This window comes from Schistocerca cancellata, chromosome 4 (genome assembly GCF_023864275.1).
Source record: "Schistocerca cancellata isolate TAMUIC-IGC-003103 chromosome 4, iqSchCanc2.1, whole genome shotgun sequence".
NCBI classification, from domain to species: domain Eukaryota; kingdom Metazoa; phylum Arthropoda; class Insecta; order Orthoptera; family Acrididae; genus Schistocerca; species Schistocerca cancellata.
Window position 1 is genome coordinate 601630934 of NC_064629.1, and position 11178 is coordinate 601642111.

Genomic DNA, 11178 nt, shown 5'->3' on the forward strand with positions numbered 1-11178 from the left:
GACGTGACCTGTTACAAGTTGTGTATGACAGAGAATGTTTTAGAAAATCAATTGTTTTCCTTTGCAATAAACAGAAAGATTTTCATTCTAAGCTATCCAAGTTCAAAATTTTCGCAATATTAGTTCAAATGTAATATTCGGTTCTATAATGTAGGAAAGTATTTCACAGTTGCAAAAACCGCATCCGATTCATTGTCCTTACACTTAGTTCAAAACGGTTCAAATGCCTCTGAGCACTGTGGGACTTAACTGCTGAGGTCATCAGTCCCCTAGAACTTAGAACTACTTAAAGCTAACTAATCTAAGGACATCACACACATACAAGCACGAGACAGGATTTGAACCACGACAGTAGCGTACACTTAGTCGCTGACCATAAATTCTAGCCCAGAGTGACACGAGTTTAAGTAACCTCATGTAGCTATTTCTCACCGGGGAATATGCAATTCACTCATTGGGCTCCATAAGTACAGTGTAACAGTAACCTCTGTTACACACAGAAATTACACGCATTGTAGAATTCTGTGGTGCTCTCTCTTCCACTTCTGTATACAACATGCTTGACCTAAACGGGCCCTTTATCATAACAGGCCCTGGGCAGTGGATCATCATACTGACAACAGTAATGTGCTTATACTGACAACCTCACTGTTCGTTTTACCTGATTTTGTAATCATTTAAATAAAACAACATGACCTTCCAGTGGGAGACATTTCGTCCGTCCCCCTTTTCCTCGTGTGAAATTTGTCCGTGAGCTTACTGCCTTCCAACCAGCGAAATGCGTCAGAGTACGGCCGGTAAACGATTCACAAACCACGATTTAGTGCCGTTAAGACGATTTCTTTAAACATTGGCGTAGCTGAAGGAATTTAGTTTCTTCTTAAATCGCTTTATGCAGCAACGTTCACAGATATCTCAAAGAGGAAAAGCTTTTTATCCAGGTACGAAGGTTTTAAAAGAAACTTCCCACAGTTTAAGTCAGGTTGACCTTTTCGTCTGATAGCACTGCATAAGTATTTTGTCTAAGAGGTATCACAAGTAGTGTTCCTGTAGCTGTGGGAATCATTGGTTGAAAACGAGTTTAACACCAGTGGGAAAAGCACTGCTAAATATTCAAAATGATTATCAACCTAAGTCTGAGTTCTTCCACAAACTGAGGCGTCTTTAATATATTGAAGCTAGATTGTGTATCCTTGTCCTCCTTGAGTGGGCATTGGAAGACGTTGACTCACACGTATAAAATAAAAATTGGTTCAAATGGCTCTGAGCACTATGGGACTCAACTGCTGTGGTCATCAGTCCCCTAGAACTTAGAACTACACTCCTGGAAATTGAAATAAGAACACCGTGAATTCATTGTCCCAGGAAGGGGAAACTTTATTGACACATTCCTGGGGTCAGATACATCACATGATCACACAGACAGAACCACAGGCACATAGACACAGGCAACAGAGCATGCACAATGTCGGCACTAGTACAGTGTATATCCACCTTTCGCAGCAATGCAGGCTGCTATTCTCCCATGGAGACGATCGTAGAGATGCTGGATGTAGTCCTGTGGAACGGCTTGCCATGCCATTTCCACCTGGCGCCTCAGTTGGACCAGCGTTCGTGCTGGACGTGCAGACCGCGTGAGACGACGCTTCATCCAGTCCCAAACATGCTCAATGGGGGACAGATCCGGAGATCTTGCTGGCCAGGGTAGTTGACTTACACCTTCTAGAGCACGTTGGGTGGCACGGGATACATGCGGACGTGCATTGTCCTGTTGGAACAGCAAGTTCCCTTGCCGGTCTAGGAATGGTAGAACGATGGGTTCGATGACGGTTTGGATGTACCGTGCACTATTCAGTGTCCCCTCGACGATCACCAGTGGTGTACGGCCAGTGTAGGAGATCGCTCCCCACACCATGATGCCGGGTGTTGGCCCTGTGTGCCTCGGTCGTATGCAGTCCTGATTGTGGCGCTCACCTGCACGGCGCCAAACACGCATACGACCATCATTGGCACCAAGGCAGAAGCGACTCTCATCGCTGAAGACGACACGTCTCCATTCGTCCCTCCATTCACGCCTGTCGCGACACCACTGGAGGCGGGCTGCACGATGTTGGGGCGTGAGCGGAAGACGGCCTAACGGTGTGCGGGATCGTAGCCCAGCTTCATGGAGACGGTTGCGAATGGTCCTCGCCGATACCCCAGGAGCAACAGTGTCCCTAATTTGCTGGGAAGTGGCGGTGCGGTCCCCTACGGCACTGCGTAGGATCCTACGGTCTTGGCGTGCATCCGTGCGTCGCTGCGGTCCGGTCCCAGGTCGACGGGCACGTGCACCTTCCGCCTACCACTGGCGACAACATCGATGTACTGTGGAGACCTCACGCTCCACGTGTTGAGCAATTCGGCGGTACGTCCACCCGGCCTCCCGCATGCCCACTATACGCCCTCGCTCAAAGTCCGTCAACTGCACATACGGTTCACATCCACGCTGTCGCGGCATGCTACCAGTGTTAAAGACTGCGATGGAGCTCCGTATGCCACGGCAAACTGGCTGACACTGACGGCGGCGGTGCACAAATGCTGCGCAGCTAGCGCCATTCGACGGCCAACACCGCGGTTCCTGGTGTGTCCGCTGTGCCGTGCGTGTGATCATTGCTTGTACAGCCCTCTCGCAGTGTCCGGAGCAAGTATGGTGGGTCTGACACACCGGTGTCAATGTGTTCTTTTTTCCATTTCCAGGAGTGTACTTAAACCTAACTAACCTAAGGACATCACACACACCCATGCCCGAGGCAGGATTTGAACCTGCGACCGTAGCAGCAGCGCGCCTAGAACCGCACGGCCACCGCAGTCGGCCGCATAAAATACAATGAATACTTCGAACGCTATCGTTAAAGTTGCTCTCATAATCTAATTTTTTTTTAAATTCTTCTGGTCCTTATGCGTGCAATATGAGTTGTAGATACAGTCTTAGACAAAAAAATTGACCACCAAATCGTTCACGTAAGAAGGTGGACAATATAGTCGTGCTCCCCTCTGAAATCTATGTTCGGCAATATTCTCGACCGAACAACATAGTAGACTGCTACACTTCCCGAAGGAACTCTTGACTGCAGTCAGAGTACGTCACTCTTGTCTACGAGCGTAGTCTTGAAGTAAAACGCGAGACTAGCTAATACGACGTCTGGTAACCAAAAGCACACGTTGACAAAATTTTTATCGCCCCTTTCTCTCTGTGCTGAAGCTATGAGTATAATTCAAGCGAATCTAAAATATATTTCGCTTTCTGCCATATTGGTAATAACAGTTTGGTTCAACAATATTTTAGCGAGATTTTTTGGCCGACCACCTGCTTCTGAACAGTGCATGTGCCTGAGTTCTTTGGGATCCATTTTCTGCATACTGGCGGGGGCTGAAGCACTGCGCTGCTTCGCCTACTGCCAACAACGTCTGCTCCACTCCTCACTCTCTATGGGGTAAAATGTTTTAATGTTGTTGAGGGGTGACCCATAAAATTTGTCTACGATTTGTGTTTCACACTCGATAGCATTGGAGGCACAAAACCGTTTTTATTTGATGAGTATTTTATTACACTAGTATGCAATACATCAATGTGGCATGGAATTAATTTCATTGTGTCTGATCCAGTGCACTATAATTAAAGCGTCACATCCTGTACTTTTACCTTTCACAGGAGATTCTTCAAATAATTTATTTTTGCCATTCATGCATATGTGTTAGCTATATTGATCGACGACAAAGAAGAACGATAGGAGTGGGGTTCGGTTGTCGCTCAGGCACAAGAATTAGTATCCTTATTTTAGATTCAAACATCTAGCAGCTGATAAGAAAAACCTACATGGAACATTTGATTTTCTTAGCTAACAATCCGATTACGTGTTGGGTTCGTACCTCTGTCCAAATGGTTCAAATAGCTCTGAGCACTATGCGACTTGACTTAACTTCTGAGGTCATCAGTCGCCTAGAACTAAGAACTAATTAAACCTAACTAACCTAAGGACATCACACACATCCATGCCCGAGGCAGGATTCGAACCTGCGACCGTAGCGGTCGCTCGGCTCCAGACTGTAGCGCCCAGAACCACACAGCCACTCCGGCCGGCCGTACCTCCGTCACAGAACTTCACATCATGCACTTCATCTTTACATGCATACACACTTTTTTACTTCTGAATCGAGGTATATCAGACATCTTTCGTGGTTAGTTAACAGGGATGAAAGGGTCTTGATAGGAGTCCCGGGTTATTACAAAAACTGTCGTCTTTTATTTTCAAGTTTAGATTTGGTTACTGATATTGGCGAAAATTTCGATAATTCATGACTCTTCACGGCTAGTCAGCAATATGATATGATTAGATTAGATGAGATTAATAATTGTTCCATAGATCATAAATACGACGTTTCGTAATGATGTGGAATGTGTTATTTTGATGAAAGATTTCTTTACGTACTGGTATTCAATTTCTTTTCACTGTCTCTCTCATTCTTTTTTACCTTTATTTCTGTCTGTCTGTCTCTCTCTCTCTCTCTCACTCACACACACACACACACACACACACACACACACACACACACATACTTTTTTATTTTTATTTGTTTGGTGTGCTCGACTATCGGCGAGGCACGAAAACGTCCGTGAATGAGTTTCTTAGTTTTGAGTACAGTTACGAAAGAAATATAAAAACAACAATGAGAGTTACTGATTTATGATGCTCAGTTTGCAGTCAGTTCTGAGTATTATTAGTAACTACGCTCCAGTCCCTAAACCTAGTTACAGAAAGCGAATCAGACGCATTACGTATTCCAGGCCGTAGCAGCCGCGTCTTTGAGAGGCCAGCTATGGTCACTTCCCAGCCCGCTATAGAATCACATCGGTTTGTCTTCTTCCTGCTAGTACTGTAACTGAGATTTGGCAACAAGGCAAGGTATATTTGGCAACTCTGTGATCGACGAGTTACTTCCTGGTGTGCACGGAATTAAGCCTCAAAGTTCACTTGATTTTTCCTGTCATTTCCATTGAAAAATCTGAGTTATTATCGCTTGAGGTGTAACAAAAGATTGTAAATTTACGGTTTTCAGCCCAGGAAAGTCGTTGCATGTGGAAATCGCAACTAAACTCGTCCTTTAAATAGCAGTTTACGAGTTCTAGACACTATTGGCCTCGTAAGAGAATTGCGCACTACATACCTCTTCGCTAGCTCTGTGGTGACGTGCTGACCTCTGAAAAAGCGCCTGTTATGGTGCGCGGTTCCATCCTCGCTGAATGTAACGTTTTTATCACTTCTGTGAAAGAGCTACAAGCAGCCAGATCAAACATCGATAAGGAAATCGCAAGAAAATACTTTCAGCTCATAGTGCAATGGTGAAAAACTTACAATGCTGCACAACAGGTAAAGCCTCGTTCCGCTGCTGACAAGCAAATTTTTGGTGTCTAGCAATACATGACTTTATTTATAAAATGCCACATTTGCATACCTGTTGAGTATGACACAGCATACCAATTAAACACAGACCCAGTCGAAATCTGAGTCAGTAGTATTTTACTAATTCGTGCCGATAGATGGCCGCTTGTGTGCAGATACTCAGTTTTATCAGAGAGACATTCGTCGTAAGGTTATGTAAGGTTATCATGGGAAGTTTTATTGGATTTCTTGTAGTGCAGCGCACAATTTTCGTAAGGTTTCTTTCGTGTTGTTAAAACAATACTAAACATGAGAGAGAAATTAATCATCAACGATATATGCGAATTCCCTGATGTTATCTATGACAGTCTGACAATACACATGCAGTTTATTAATTACATGCATGTAGAAAACTTGTTCTGAGTTAAAGCTGTCAAACAAGGTTTGAAGAAGAATAAAATGCCACTACCAGACGACAGCTAAAGTAGAAAATACTTTTCTGACTATTTTGGCACGATGCGCTCTCCCCATACATAATACAAAAGCTTTGAGATGCATCTGCTGCCTGGCTGTCTATTAAACCTGAAAAGAACAAAATTTCGCAGAAGTTAGCCGTTTTTCCACATGCGGCTATTTTGGGTTGAGAAGTGAAGGGAATTATGTTCAAAGTTCCATTAAGTTGGTAACTTCAGCAGACAGCAGAATTGCGTTGTAAAAAATGCAGCAGCGAATGCAGTAGAACTCGTGACGTCTTGTCTACGGTGCGTGACACTTACCCTGGCGCTACTAGCTGTCATCTAGCTGAAGTCCCTCCAGAAGTCGACAACAGTTCTTCCAGAACTTCCACATTCCACAGTGCTGTGATATAATCCATATGGCCGGATCTAGACAGACAGTGACTGGTTTTCTTTTGCACTACAGGGCGTTTCCAACAAACAGATAGCGCAATAGAGTAGCTCAACTGGAAAGAAACACTTCCTATTTAAATTTCTGCATCCTACACTGTTGGAAGTTCTGTGTAGGTGGCAGTTACGTGATTTTATTTCGGTGATTACAAAATAGAGTCGAATGTATGCACTGGGTAGCCGAGGCAGCTAGTTCTTGGCGATTCGGTCAACCAAGTAAATGAATGTACTAAACATGCTGCAAACCACTACAGGGAGCCTGTGTGTCAGAATTCATATCGAGTGTGCCGCAACGGTCTTATGATAGAAAATGAGTCTCAGAGCAGCGGCGTTGGTGCTCTGTTGGATTGGTGATAGGTTCTTATGATGATGGACTGGGTTCGATTCCAACTTCTGCCCATGATTTTTAATAGGGAGAGGCAGATTCTAATCTCTTCTGGCCACGCCAAATCAAGGAAGTATAATGGCATTGTGGTCTGAAATTCAGATTAAACATGATATTCCTTCTCTACCAAGTAGACGTAAGGTTGAACCACAATAAAGTAAGGAGTAGCGAAATGTGGGAACTCTATCACCAGTAACCTTTCTTATACTAGTTATTTATTTCTAGTGACGAAACAAACGCTATGTAGGGTCACAGGACCCTTATTTCATCTTTTCTTTGAGATTCTGTATGTAGATAAAATGGGTTCTGAACTTGGAATGCAACTCAGACGCCCTTAACGCGGAATTTGATCCCTTCGTGACAATACAGCTGGACTACAATTTGTTGTTTGTTCAAAACTGCAGATTCCTCAACATCTCCACATACTGCGCGTGAATGGGTTCGAATGCTGGCCTGGCACTTAAGTTTTCATTATGTATTATCAAGCTCTAGTATGAGGACATCTGTCTGCTGGTGGATAATAATTTTGATTTTTAATGCATTTTCATTCGTTGTCAACACTAACGATATCTGACGGTTTTGACTCCCAGTGAGACACAGGACTATTTGAGAGATCACTGTAAGTTCAAGGATGTTTTTCCGAGCTGCTGGTGGAGAAAAATTCGGTAGCTGACGTCTCTTTGTGTGCAGTCAACAACGGTATGTGTGGGTTCGATTCCCAGTCAGCACTGAACTCTTCGTCATATTATTTCTAGTTCAAACATGCTCACATGTCGCTGCTGATGTAACAAATCCATATTTAACGTTCGTTTTCTCTAGAATATGACAGCGATAGGTTCCGGGTTGGAGTCCTGCGAAGCAAAAACTTAATGTTTCGTCTCGTCATTTCAGTTAAAACATCTAGCTACTGCCGAGAAAATCTGATATGTCACAGTTGATTGTGCTTCGATAACAATCCGATTAGGTTCTGGGATCGAATCCCTGTCCAACACAAAGCTTTACCCCACGGCATTTCAAGTACGTTACCTCTGAAGAAGCAATATTTAACATCTCTCGTAGTTCGTTAACAGGGACAATAGATGCTGGGCAGGAATTCGCGTCCGTTAGAAATGTGTACGTTACGTAATTTAAAGTTGATATTTCCTAACTGATACTGTCTAAAATTGAGGTATATCACTCTCTGTATGCCTAGTCAGGGATGACTGTTAGATTCCGTCAGTCAAGTCTGCATGGCCTGGGTTTGAATCCATATGCAGAACGAGACGGTTCGTCATGTCATTTGAAGTTCATACATATTCCCAACTAGCTGCTCGTGAATAACTTAAATTTTTAATGTAATTTTGTGTTAAATAACAAGTACGGTATGTTACTTTGAAGAAGAAATCATGAATACGACGAACATACTAGGTGCATTACCTATCTGACGTAATAATGAGAGTAGCAACATTTCAGGTATGTCATTTATTGCAATAAATGTGAGCTTACAAGCCTTAAGGACAGTCATATCTGTGATAAGGTGTTCCCTGATGTTTGTAGTACCGTGGTATTACTTTACATTTCGAGTTATTGCATTACAGAGCCAAGTCTTCTAGGGGTGACTTGTTGGAGCCATTTTCAATAGTCAAACGACTGTACCAAGGAGCGATTAGAGGACCTGCTAGACAGCTGCGTTATGTGGGTTGCATGCGAATAAGGCGAAATGCAATTCAGGTCGTTCGGATACTTTTGAGCACGACTGTACATATGTAAAAATGATTAACGAAAACACAAAACCGCAACATTCTATAGCCAAACATTTAGTGCAAGATTTCTTTGAAAACAGTTCGTGGAAAAGCACGAAAACAATTAAAAAGAAACAAAAATTTGGCGTACTTCACAGTGAGATCCAAGATTTAGCACATGAATGCTTTGAAAAACAGATCGTAGAACAATACGAAAACAATTAATGAGAATAAAAACTTGTAAAGCTTCGTAATGATTACTCTTAACAACAGATAGGGGAACAGCATGAAAACAACCAAGACAGCAAAAACTTGTAAAGCCTCGCAATCCGGACCAAAACATAGCACATGATTACTTTGAAAAAACATCGTCGAACAGCACGAAAAATAAATTAAAAAGCGACTTGTAATGCGCCGCAATGAGGTCGAATATTGACCTTTAAAACCTACGTAACTGTGTTTGAAGATAGGCACACGACTTTGTGACTAAACTATTACTGCACTCGCACATTTCGGTGATTTCGACGTTTTGTAGGAACACAGTTTGTGGGATCGTGTGAGCGGCTGAGGACATCTGGCGAGAAACGTCTGGCGGCGTCAACTGGAACTACGAAACTCATCTTCTTTGGCAGAAATGTGTGTGGCAGCTCGCGTATGAGAACATTTGTATGGTGTGGTAACAGTATAACTTGGGCAGAAATAGCACGTTTGATATCAGGCTTTCAACTGTCAACAAAGCGCGTTGTTGTGCGTCACTACACGTGATTACTACTGTGAGATCTCTCTGGGAGAAAATAATTTGCATTAAGTTATTGTTGAGCTTGCGGCAAACCAGACATCAGAGAGGAATTCTCCCACGAGAACAAACAATCCAACTTTGTTACCTGCTTGGCCATTGTGCGTGACGAGTAACGCGGAATGTGCTTCTGAATCTGTGAGAGAAACTATTCTGAAATGGTGTGGCGTGCCAACCGCCGTTACTTCACTGTTGTTGATGTTCGATGCCTGTTGAGGAAACGTCAGTGGTACTGAACGGCTGCAGTTTAAGTGTCCTGCCGTCGGCTTAACACGTTTATTCACCGAGTGGGTGGTTCACATTGTGATGATATGAGATGCCCATTGTGAAGGCATGCACCGCTGATCTTGATACATGCGCCAGCGCCGGGAGAACCCAGCTGTCTCTGTGGAAGCGGGCGGACAGCGCCGTATTGGAGGCAAGTCGATCCTCCATTCTTCAAACCAGATACCTCGCCTCGCGTGGTGATACTACCACCGTTCACGAGTGCCAATGCTCATGCCGACTTCCTCTATATGTACACACCTACACTAATCAATTAACCATCGTGCCTCCGATGTCTTACAAAAATATAGCGTACGAGTACATACTATTGAAAATCAACCTATCAATGAACTTCACAAACAAGAAAATTAAACAAAATCACCTTTATAATTGCTGTATCATATTATTTAGTTCGCCAAATATAAACTATACCACCTCGGTGACGTATTCTTTACTTTTACAGGAAAAAATTGTTAAACGTACCTTGAGTTTACCAGGAAATCAACTTGATAACGAAATAAAATGTTTGCCGCCGCCATTGTTTGCAGTCATTAATGGGGCTGACATAAATTCTTTACAGAATATTATGTGTTAAAATGAAAGTGAGAGGATTTACAATTATGAAACTGTTGTTGTTGTGGTCTTCAGTCCTGAGACTGGTTTGATGCAGCTCTTCATGCTACTCTATCCTGTGCAAGCTTCTTCATCTCCCAGTACCTACTGCAACCTACATCCTTCTGAATCTGCTTAGTGTATTCATCTCTTGGTCTCCCCCTCCGATTTTTACCCTCCACGCTGCCCTCCAATACTAAATTGGTGATCCCTTGATGCCTCAGAATATGTCCTACCAACCGATCCCTTCTTCTGGTCAAGTTGTGCCACAAACTTCTCTTCTCCCCAATCCTATTCAATACTTCCTCATTAGTTATGTGATCTACCCATCTTATGAAACTATGAGCGAAAAAATCTTTACAACTTAAACGAAACACTTACAGATAAGTGAAAGGAACAGAAACGAAAACACCTGGAGAAATATATCACTCTCATACACTCATCCAAACATGCATCCACATAGTTAGTTGTGTAGTGTAGGATTTGTGTAATTAGTCACATTTGGTAATAGTATCCCATTGTTCATCCCCTTAAATCCAAGTTAGGTGCACTGTAACTGAAGCATATAGGCGTCGGGAATGTCTACTACTTACCTTGAAGTAAGGAATGTATTTACAACACTGCTCGCAAGCATCACTGCTAAACATGCACCAAAGGAAGGAAAACGTCGAATAATACTCCCTTAATGTATCTTAAACGCGTTACCTTATGGATTTCCCCTCAACTATTGAGCTAAATTGGCCGGCCAACCTCGACTTTTTACTATTGCCTTTTCCAGCTGTTGTCGTTGTGAGCAATGTCGACCTCGCATTCCCCTCTGCATGTGGAACAAAACTTAAACAAGCACACGTGTGAAACTGCACAATGTCTACAAAAGTAACAACACTGAAATGGTACGTTTGTGACACCTATAATTACCCCAAAAAATGACTGGGATCAATGGGATAAAATAACTGCATACAAAATCATTGAAGAGATTCAATAAGTTCTGTAAAAAGGAAACTTGTGTATTTTTGATACCTGTCGCTCTTGCCATGTAGTTGTTCGTTGCCTCCTTGTGTTGTGAATAACATGC